Source organism: Prunus avium, chromosome 3 (genome assembly GCF_965620075.1).
Source record: "Prunus avium chromosome 3, drPruAviu1.hap1.1, whole genome shotgun sequence".
Lineage (NCBI taxonomy): Eukaryota > Viridiplantae > Streptophyta > Magnoliopsida > Rosales > Rosaceae > Prunus > Prunus avium.
In genome coordinates this window covers 9,835,285-9,845,077 of record NC_142286.1, presented here as the reverse complement: position 1 = coordinate 9,845,077, position 9,793 = coordinate 9,835,285, and the positions used below count along the sequence as shown (strand labels likewise).

Sequence of the window (9,793 nt, the reverse complement as noted above, 5' to 3'; positions counted from 1 at the left end):
GATGGGTTAGGGAACAGGGGCGGGGATGGAGATCGGGGACGGGGATGGTATTGTCTTACTCAGCCCCTACCCAACCCATTGCCATCCCTACTTGTAATTAATTAAAAGTTGACTTTTAAGATGAATGCCCATGGTTAGAATGATAGTCACTTATGAGTGTCGGTCTTGAGATTCTAGAGGCATGAAGCAACAAAAAAATTAAAGATAAATCTAAAGTTTGAAGATCATGTGCAGTGATCAAGCATTAATTTTATATATATATATATTTTTATGTTGAATCATAATAATAATAAGTTATCTCGCTAAATTAGGAGCGAAAATCAACCAAATGAATTCGTGGAAATATCATTACCTGATCGACAGAGAATGGTGGTTGAGAGTGGAGGCTTGCTTTTGATTTCTCTCCTTCTTTAAATCAAATCAGCTTTCCTACAACTGAGCTTCTCCTCTTGCTTTTATTGGGATTGGGCTTGAATGAGGGTCTCACTAGTTAATGGGTTTAAGCAAACCTTCGTTCCCAATAAAATCCAGAGAAGAAGCTCCGTTGTAGGAAATTTGATTTGATTTGAAGAGGAGAGAAATCAAAAGCAAGCCTCCACTCTCAGCCACTGTTCTCTGTCGGTCAGATAATGATATTTCTACGAATTCATTTGGTTGATTTTTGCTCCTGATTTAGCGAGATAAGCTTATTATTATTATTATTATTCAATTACACTTGATCTTCATACTCAAATTTAGTATGCGGCCGAGTAAAGTCGTTTAGTCACATAACAAAAGCATTTGTGATTGACATGAGAGTATTCTTCAAACCCTTTCATTCAACTTGTCATTTCTAAAGTGACCTTTGAAAGCTAAAGACACATGAATAACTTAAACCTTGTCCAAATATTATAATTTTCATACCATGCAAATTCTTTACACTTACATTTGCACCCCTCCTTAGTACTTTTATGTTTTCATTTTGCTTTCATTTACTCAAGTTTCAACTATTAAAGTATAAAAGTAAAGAATTAGCTAACTTTGGTATAGTGATACTCTTTTTTTTCTTTCCATTGTTGGAACATGTCCTAAATTCAAATTCTATTTTCCCTCGTTAAATAAAAAAAGTTTGAAAGTAAGGAGAGGAGTGGAAATATTTTTCAAATTAGAGTGTGAAGAACACCATCCTTTTGTTTTAATACTATAATTATGGATCATTAACCTCATTTGTGTCAAGTTAGTTGTCATAATTTGTATTTAAATTTTTTATATGCTCCTATGGGATATATTTCTTTTTAAAAAAAAAAAAAAAATTAATCCGGATTATTTCATAAACAATATTGTATTCATAATTACTCTAATAAGCTTATGTATGCATATATATATTTTTTGAAACGAGCTTTTGTTATATATATTGAGTTTTATAAGATATCAAATACATATTAAAAACATAATAAATTTATTTTTCCAATTAACTGACATAATCTTTTTTTCCTAATCAAATACACAATATGAACATACTTTAAAAAATAATTTCGGGCATTAATTTACTGCCCCATAAATGTCTTCCTTTTTTTTTTTTTTTCCTTAAAGGGAAAATAAAGTATGCATGTGAAAATGGCCCAAGCTCGATGGCCTAGCATGAATTCGATCTTATTTTTTGGGCTATGAGCTGGCTTACCCTAGCACATTGTGCAAAGGGTAAGACATGGTCATGGGTCATGATTTGTAAGCCCATAGAGAGCCTGACCCAACTTGATATTCTCTAGCAGATTCAGAAATTTTTCAGGAGAGGTGCAGTATTTAAAAGGCTAAAAGCTCAATAAAAATAAATTTAGGCAACTACATATACTTAGAATTTAAACAATATTAATTCCCTTAGATTCAATGTGGGCAAAACCTCATGAAGAATAGTTTAATAAAGAAACTTAGCCCATTGGGTGGGCAATATTTATAAATATTATTTTTTATTTGTAGGCTGATGTTTATTTGAGCCCATAAGAATAGTTTAATTAGGAAACTTAGCCCATTATCTCTATCGTTTTCCCTAGAATCCACTAACATGGAGCCCATATATTGGGCATGAAACTCAGCGTTTCACTAAAGAGACCAAGCGCTATTTGTCATATGTTTCAATACACAATCATGACATACCCGCCTCCGTCCCTCAGATTTTCCGAAGAGGGGAAGTGCGTATGCATCTCCTTGTGCCTTTGTGAGTCCACTAGTACCGATATTTAAGTTATTAAATAATATTTTTATAAAAGTTTACTAATATTAATTATGCTACTTAATTAAAAGATTTATAAGAAAATTGTTATGTCCCGAATTCACTAAAAGAACAATTAAGTCAAACTCATTATATTGCTCAATTGGAACTACCAGGATCTACAAAGGTTACCAAATCAAACTCTCCAAAATCAAAGACAAACATTTCCATTTCCACATAGTGTTTTCAATAGTACAACATTAAAACCTAAAGTCTTCCAATAACAAACAGATCTTATACAGAGCATCCAACACATCACAATTGAACCAACTTCTACTCCGAGCTAATCTGAAACAGAAGGGAAAAAGATGAGCTACAAAGCTCAGTAAGCAACTATATATGGCCGTGAGTGTGAGGATTACAACAATACAATATTTGAAAGTGAAATTGAAAAGAGTACACAAAATGAAACTGAACAATTCAAGGACTGAAATACGATTCATTGTCAAAATCAGAGACACAATAACAATGAGATAGCTTATGTAAATCCTCATTAGGGTTTCCAACGAGGCCTTACTCCCATGGTAGTCGCATGGGCCTTATTACTAGCTAGCTAGAGGTCCTGACTCCTTCAAAAGAAGGCACAAACACTGTATTTCAGATGGTTTGAATTAACGACAAGTTCAGATGCTATTCAATGTTCAATTATGAGTTTCAAATGAAGGCAAACATATCTGAATTGGGGATTAAATAAGGCTTTCATGTCACAAAGAACAAATAGAAATATGAGTGGGAGTTCAATACCAAGGCAGTTCAGAGGCTTATATTGGTGGAAGGAACAAAGCTAAGATCACAATAGAAACTTACCCGATTCAATAGCCTAAAACTATAATCTCTAAATCACTTCAGTCCTTTCCTAAAGGAGAAAGCAAGCTTAGAGTTCTACTTTAGTTCTTCCTTTCTAAGCAGCCTTGAGTTATGTTCTTTTACTAAACTATGTAATCTGCAGAGACAAGCAGCAGCTGGATTATAGCTGAAACCACGTCAAAACATTCTAAAAACTCCAAAACCACGTAGCATTATTCACGTGACGACCGGTTGCTTATAGCAGCTCCTCGCGACTTCTTCTTCTCCTCTTCCCGCTGCTCCCTTGCAATCCTTTGTTTCCTTCTTCCTTCTCTGCATCATATGGTGGGCCAACTTTAACAAGTTTTTAGTTTTGCTAAATATGCTATCTCGGTGGTGGATGTCATTTTGTTTGGGGGAATATTAGTGTGCTTTGGACATTAAAGAGGATGTCAAGGGAGCAGACCCTTGTGTGCTTTCTCGATTAATAAGAGGGAGGGTTTGGATTTGGGGTTGCAAGGTTGTGTTCATTTGAAGAGAGCGGAAGTTGTAAAAAAAAAAATTTGAATAAATTGAAGGAAACAGGAAAAGTCAAAATATTTAATGAGGGTAAATTTAGAAAACAAAAGCTAACTTGTATGATGTATTAATGACATTGTTTTAAGTGTAAGAAAAGTGACACATGTCATGAGAAAAAAGAAGAAGGTCCAAAAGAGAATTAGAAAAAAGGTTGCTAGCATCCCCCTAATTCATAAGGCCATATGGGTCCGACCCATTTGCCCTTCATTAGCCTGAAAGTTCTTGGCCCTAGGCCATCTCCAACCCACAAGGGCAAACCCAAAATATCACAAATTTTAGCCCAAATCCTCTCTTCAACCAAAAAAATGAAGGGGCCAAAATTTGGGAAAATCCAAACTTGGGGCCAAGTAGCAGTCCAACTATTGCCTGGACCCAAAAAAAAATTTCGGTGGAGCCCATTGAAGCTGACGCAGCCCGTGTGCAAGGAATCTGATGTGGGCCTCATGTGCTTCTGTAACCTAATAGTAACCTAAATCAATGATCTAGATTAAATGCAATATATTTTAAAGGTAAAAAAAAAAAAAAAAATTTAAAAAAAGATCCAATGATTGAAATTTAAATCCAACAATCAAAATAATATTTTAAATTAATCTAGATAAGATCCAACTCTAAAGTGGAACGATATAAATGAGCCTCCCACACAACGTTCTTCTAGAGCTAGTGCAAGTATGGTGAATTTGGATAACGACGTAGACGATATCGTCATGCCTAGTCCAAGGCCTAAGGGGCAAGATAAACAAAAGGTTGCTAAAAAAGAAGGGAAGATGGCTGACCCTTCTCAACAAACAAGGGATAAGTACTTGGAATCATTGGTTGAGCAAGGCATTGCTTTTGAGGAGGATAGGAGAAGAAAGCTCAACATATTGGACAAGTTTGTCCAAGATCAAGCTAATGCTTATGCGTATTAGAAGCAAGAAGATAAGGAAGCCCAAGGACAAAAAATAATGTCTATGGATGTGTCCAAATTTACTCCAAGCAAAAAGAAGTATTGGGGGGATAAACAAGATAAACTCATGCAAGAACATGCACATGGTCAATAGTTTGTTGTTAATCTTGAAAACAATTCAGGGGACTATTATCCAAAACCCCACCCAAGCCCTCACAATGGTGGTTATTAGTTTATTCCTATTGGGTTTCATGTATGATGAATTTGAAGTATTGTGTGTTTTCTTTTAAAATTATGTTGTGTGCTTTCTTTTGGAATAAAATTATATTTGTGGAATTTCAATTTTTTTTAAGGTAAATTTGTTTAAAAAAATTAAATTATGAAGATATTAAAAAAATTAAATGAAGAAAAGTTATCCATAACAAAAAAAGTTAAACTTAAACCATTCTTAAAAAAAATTAATAAAGCTGCGGACTTAAAATTTGAGTCGGGAGGGTTGGGAGAAAAATCGGTTTTAGTCCGGGTAAAACCCAAATAGTTACTTTTGGAGGGGGAAAATTTGGGTTTATCCCCAAATGGGTTGAAGAAGGCCTAAGGTAGGGCATGGGCTTAGCCTATTTAATATAGGTTTGACACGGCCCGGTCTTGCCTGTTCAACTCTTAGGACCAAAAAATCCTGTGAGTGGGTAGGGCTTGGGGTAACCCATCTTAGGGACGAGTTGGCTTGATCTAGCCCATTTTACAAACCTACAAGTTTTGTCACATCTGGGACAAACCTATCAATATAGTCGCTCATAAATCTTGGCTCCTATAGTATGCTCCTTCACTTTGCATTTTTCCTCTTAGGGATCATAATTGGATCACATCCCATGGGCTGAAATGGTAGCCTGAGGCCCGATGGGCCAAAGCCCGATCTTACCCGATGTTTAGTCCCAGTCAGCCCATTTAAGCCCATTTAGGATTGGCCCGCCAAGCCCATCTAGGCAAGGCTCAATGGGTGGGCCCAGGCCTTCACCTTTGAAACCTCAACGAGGCTTGAAAAATAAAGAAAGCCTGAGAAGCCCATGCCCACCAAAAAATTTTGGGCTAGTGTTGTGTAGATACAGCTGCACCAAAATGGATTCAGCTGCATCCTCAACTTGTGATACTCGCAAGTGCACGAGCCGTTCGGTAGTATAGCGTATGTAAGTGCGAGGTCGATCCCACGAGGATTGGTGATTGAATGATTCAATTCATTTTCCCTACACAAAATAGAAATGAAAAAGAAGGGAAATAAATAAAACAAGGAAGAAATAACTCAAGCAAATAAGTTCCCAAGTTCAATTAGATTAACGGATTGATTCTAGCTAAAGTATGATTAAGCCATGGTGTTTGGTCATAACCTTGTGTTCCTAATTCCCTAATTTGATCATTTGTTGTCTAACCTAAAATTAAGCATTAGGAACCCATTAAGCATAGAAGAACAATTTAAACAACCAAGCATGTATCTAATCCCTGTTGTCGAATGTCCATACATACTCTTCCTATTCATAGTTCAATTCGAATTAAAGCATGGTGTCTACTCTTAATTCAAACCAAGATAGCTAACATGCAAGCCTAAATGGTGATCAATCATTCAAACTAGCATATTAACTTATAAGCATAATGAATAAGAACAAAAACCATAATTGAAACTTGGAAACTAATTCAACTTGAAAACTTAAGAAAAGAATTTACATTACAAAGAAAAATAAACTACAACTAAGAAGCAAAAGGAAAGCTAGAATTGAGAACTAGAAAGCAAAATTAAGAGAATTTGAGGGAGAGAAGGGAAGGGAGCTCTAGAGAAGTGTTTGAGAGCTCCCCCCCTTGGGGTGTGTTTACAAGCTTGGGAAACCTCACTATATATAGGCCTAAGGAAGCTGAAAATCTGAATTAAGTATGGCTAATGCATACAACACTTTGTTTTATAAAATCTGAAATGGTTGATGCACTTCACTAATGCATACAACACTTCCATTATAAAATCTGAAATGGTTGATGCACTTCACCAATAGATCCCACCAGCAGCCCTAGCTCATCTTCATGTCACCATGACCAAGCTTCCAACCAGAAATGATAGCTCATACCTAGCTCACCATGACCAAGCATCCAACCAGCACATGCTGAGGTCAGCATGACCAGCAACTTCAAGGGCTTACAACTTGGGCTTCCCTTAAGCAAATTAAGACTTTAAGCACTCAAACTTGAAGTTTAGAATGTCTTCTTTCCAGCCATATATCATTTGGGCCAATCCAAGGTCGGAGGAGGAAGTTAAGGCCAAAACAAATTGCTAACTCATTTTCCGCGCTGATAAGATCCATCCTGAGCATGGTTCTGTGTTTGCTAGGTAACAGCCTCCATATTTATCCAATGGGGCTGAATTTTGGATATGTTATAGTACACACCCATTGAAACAACTTTCAAGAAGAATGTGGCCTCATTCGAGCTATGTAGGTTGTTGAAACAAAGCTTGCAATATGACCTACGGAACTGGACTGGCAGGGGGCTGTAGCTAAAATGAGTTTGTCTTTAAGCTCTTCATCCATTCATCCAAATTAGGCCTTAACATGCTTGAATTGCATGAATTATGCTCTCTAAAGCCATCATTATTACCTAAAGCTCAATGAACTGAAAGATAAACACAAAAAGGATTAAAAGCACAAGTTTAACTCAAAAACATAACCAAATCATAAGCTAGAAGGGTACAAAATGATATACAATTATGAACCGATCAGCTAGGCCAATGACGAACCCTAGTTCCTTTTCACCATAATGCCTACCTCATTGTCCTCATCCATCACAATTTCATTCTCCTTACTCCTCTCCCTTTCACCTTATCTTCAAACTCATATGGCAATGCCTCTTCAATGGTAGCATAGCCCACAGGTGGCTTTAGAGCCACAAAATGGTAACCTAGTTAGCTTAAACCCAGCACAAGCTCTTTGAATTGGTCTTGGTAGCATTCTCCTAATTGATAAGGCCATATGGGTACGACCCATTGGCTTGGAATTTCTTGGGCCTTAGGTAGGGCATGGGCTTAGCCTACTTAGATAGAAGGTTGCTAGCATTCTCCCAATTGATAAAGCTATATGGCTTAGCCTTATTGGCCCCTTATTAGCCTGAAAGTTCTTGGTTTTTTTTTTTTTGGGGTACAAACCACGAGGTATTCCCACACCCTAAAGTTCTTGGCCTTTAGGTAGGGCATGAGCTTAGCCTATTTAATATAGGTCTGGCTTGGCTCGACCCATTCAAATCATAGGGCCAAAAAAGCACGTGACTAGGTAGGGCTTGAGCTAACTCATCTTAGGGACGGGTTGGCTTGATCTAGCCCATTTTATAGGCCTACAAAGTTCTGTCACATCTGGGACAAACCTATTAATATATTCGCTCATAAATCCTAGCTCATATAGTATTCCCCTCCACTTTGCATGGTTCCTTTTAGGGATCAACATTTGGCTTGCGACCTATGGGCCAAAATGGTAGCCCGAGGCCCGATGCGCCAAAGCCTAACCTTGCTCGATGTTTAAGCCCTGTCGGCCCAACCTGCTCTAAGATTAAGTAGGACTTGGGCCAAGGGTTTGAACCTTGGGACGAGCTATTTCACCCTATCTAAGATCAGCCTGCCAAGCCCGTCTAGGCCCGGCGCAATAAGTAGGCCTGGCAGGCTCGAAAAATATAGAAAGCTCGAGAAGCCCATGCCCACCAAAAAATTTCAGGTCAGGCAAATGATGAACCCTAGTTCCTCTTCACCACAATACCTAACTCATTGTCCTTATCCATCACAATTTCATTCTCCTTACCCCTCTCCTTTTCACCTTCTCTTCAAACCCATATGGCAATGCCTCTTTAATGGTAGCACAGCCCACAAGTGGCTTTAGAGCCACAAAATGGCAACCCAATTAGCTAAAACCTAGCACATGCTCTTGGAATTGGTCTTGCTCAAGGACCAACTAGCTCTCAAATGCACAAAACACAACAAACTTGACTACGTCAAATCCAACAAGGCACTTCGCTCACGTGTCTTCTAACAGTGGGCTATTCTTATTAGAGTCTTCCAACCCTAAAACTGGCCGAATTAAAAGCATGTAATAGCAAAAATCACATTTGATTTATCTACACGTTCTTATACAAATTATGTCTCTTTGTTTGATGGCATTAGTGAGCCTCTGATAAAGTGTGAAGCCATCTAATCCATACGGTTTCCAAAAGTTGTTCCTGATGAGTTCATGGCCTGGAGAAACACCACAGTTTCTGATAGGTATCCATTAGATAGGTCCCATAGTTGTTCCTCGGTAATAGCAGTAAGGCTAGGCTTGTAATTTCGGGTCGGGACAAGGTTAAACGCATACACAGCTGAACAAGCAGTTCTGTTTTAAATGGATTTGATCCGAACCCCAAGCATCCTTGTGATTTATGGTATCCAATGAGCAAAGTCATAGAAAATTTTATCAATTTTATTTTCACAGTCGAGGACACATGCGTTTAGAGCTTGTATTTGGTCATGGGTGCCATCCTTGGTGATACACAACAAATCGATCAAAGATGTTGGGACCTTAAAGGCAAACTCAACTTGGTGATACACAACAAATCGATCAAAGATGTTGGGACCTTAAAGGCAAACTCAACGCCCTCATGGAGGCCTTCAACGTGAGGAACAGTGTCTGGACAAAAAGTGACGAGGTCTGGGTGGAGATTGAGGTGTTGTAGATGGATTTGAGTTTTCTTGGGCATCAAGAAAGAGATTATATGCTTGTAAAGAGGCCCAAGCCCGATGGGCTAGCCCAAACTCGGCCCTAATTTTTGGAATATAGAATGGTCCAGCTCAGTATTGCAGTCAGACTTAGCCAACCTGTTGTGTAAATGGTAGGACCAAGGCCATGATTTGTAAGCCCTTGGGTAGTCACCTGATATTTAAGTCAATAAATAATATTTATATAAAACTAAACTAATATTAATAATGTTTGTATTTAATTAAAAAAAATTGAAAGAAAAAATGACCATTTAATATTAACATTTTGTATTTAATATCCTTATAAAAGTGAACTAGTATTAGAGCAACTCCACCCATTTGCCCCTTGCCATGGCAAGGGGGGGGCTAGGGCAGCCACTATTCACGTGAATAGTGGTTGCCCTTGCAAATAGTATATTTTGTGTTTCCACCCGTTGCCATGGCTAAGGGCAATTACTATTCATTTTTTTGTTTTTTTCACAAATTTTTTTACCTCAATAATTAATTTGGATAATATTTTCGGATAAGATTTCCGGGTTCGTAT

At 37.6% G+C, this 9,793-nt stretch overlaps 1 pseudogene; it reads right to left on the bottom strand.

The window, feature by feature from the left end:
* Positions 1-8,299: 8,299 nt before the first annotated feature.
* LOC110748581 (UDP-glycosyltransferase 79B8-like) lies at positions 8,300-9,399 on the bottom strand (annotated as a pseudogene).
* Between the last annotated feature and the right edge of the window lie 394 nt (positions 9,400-9,793).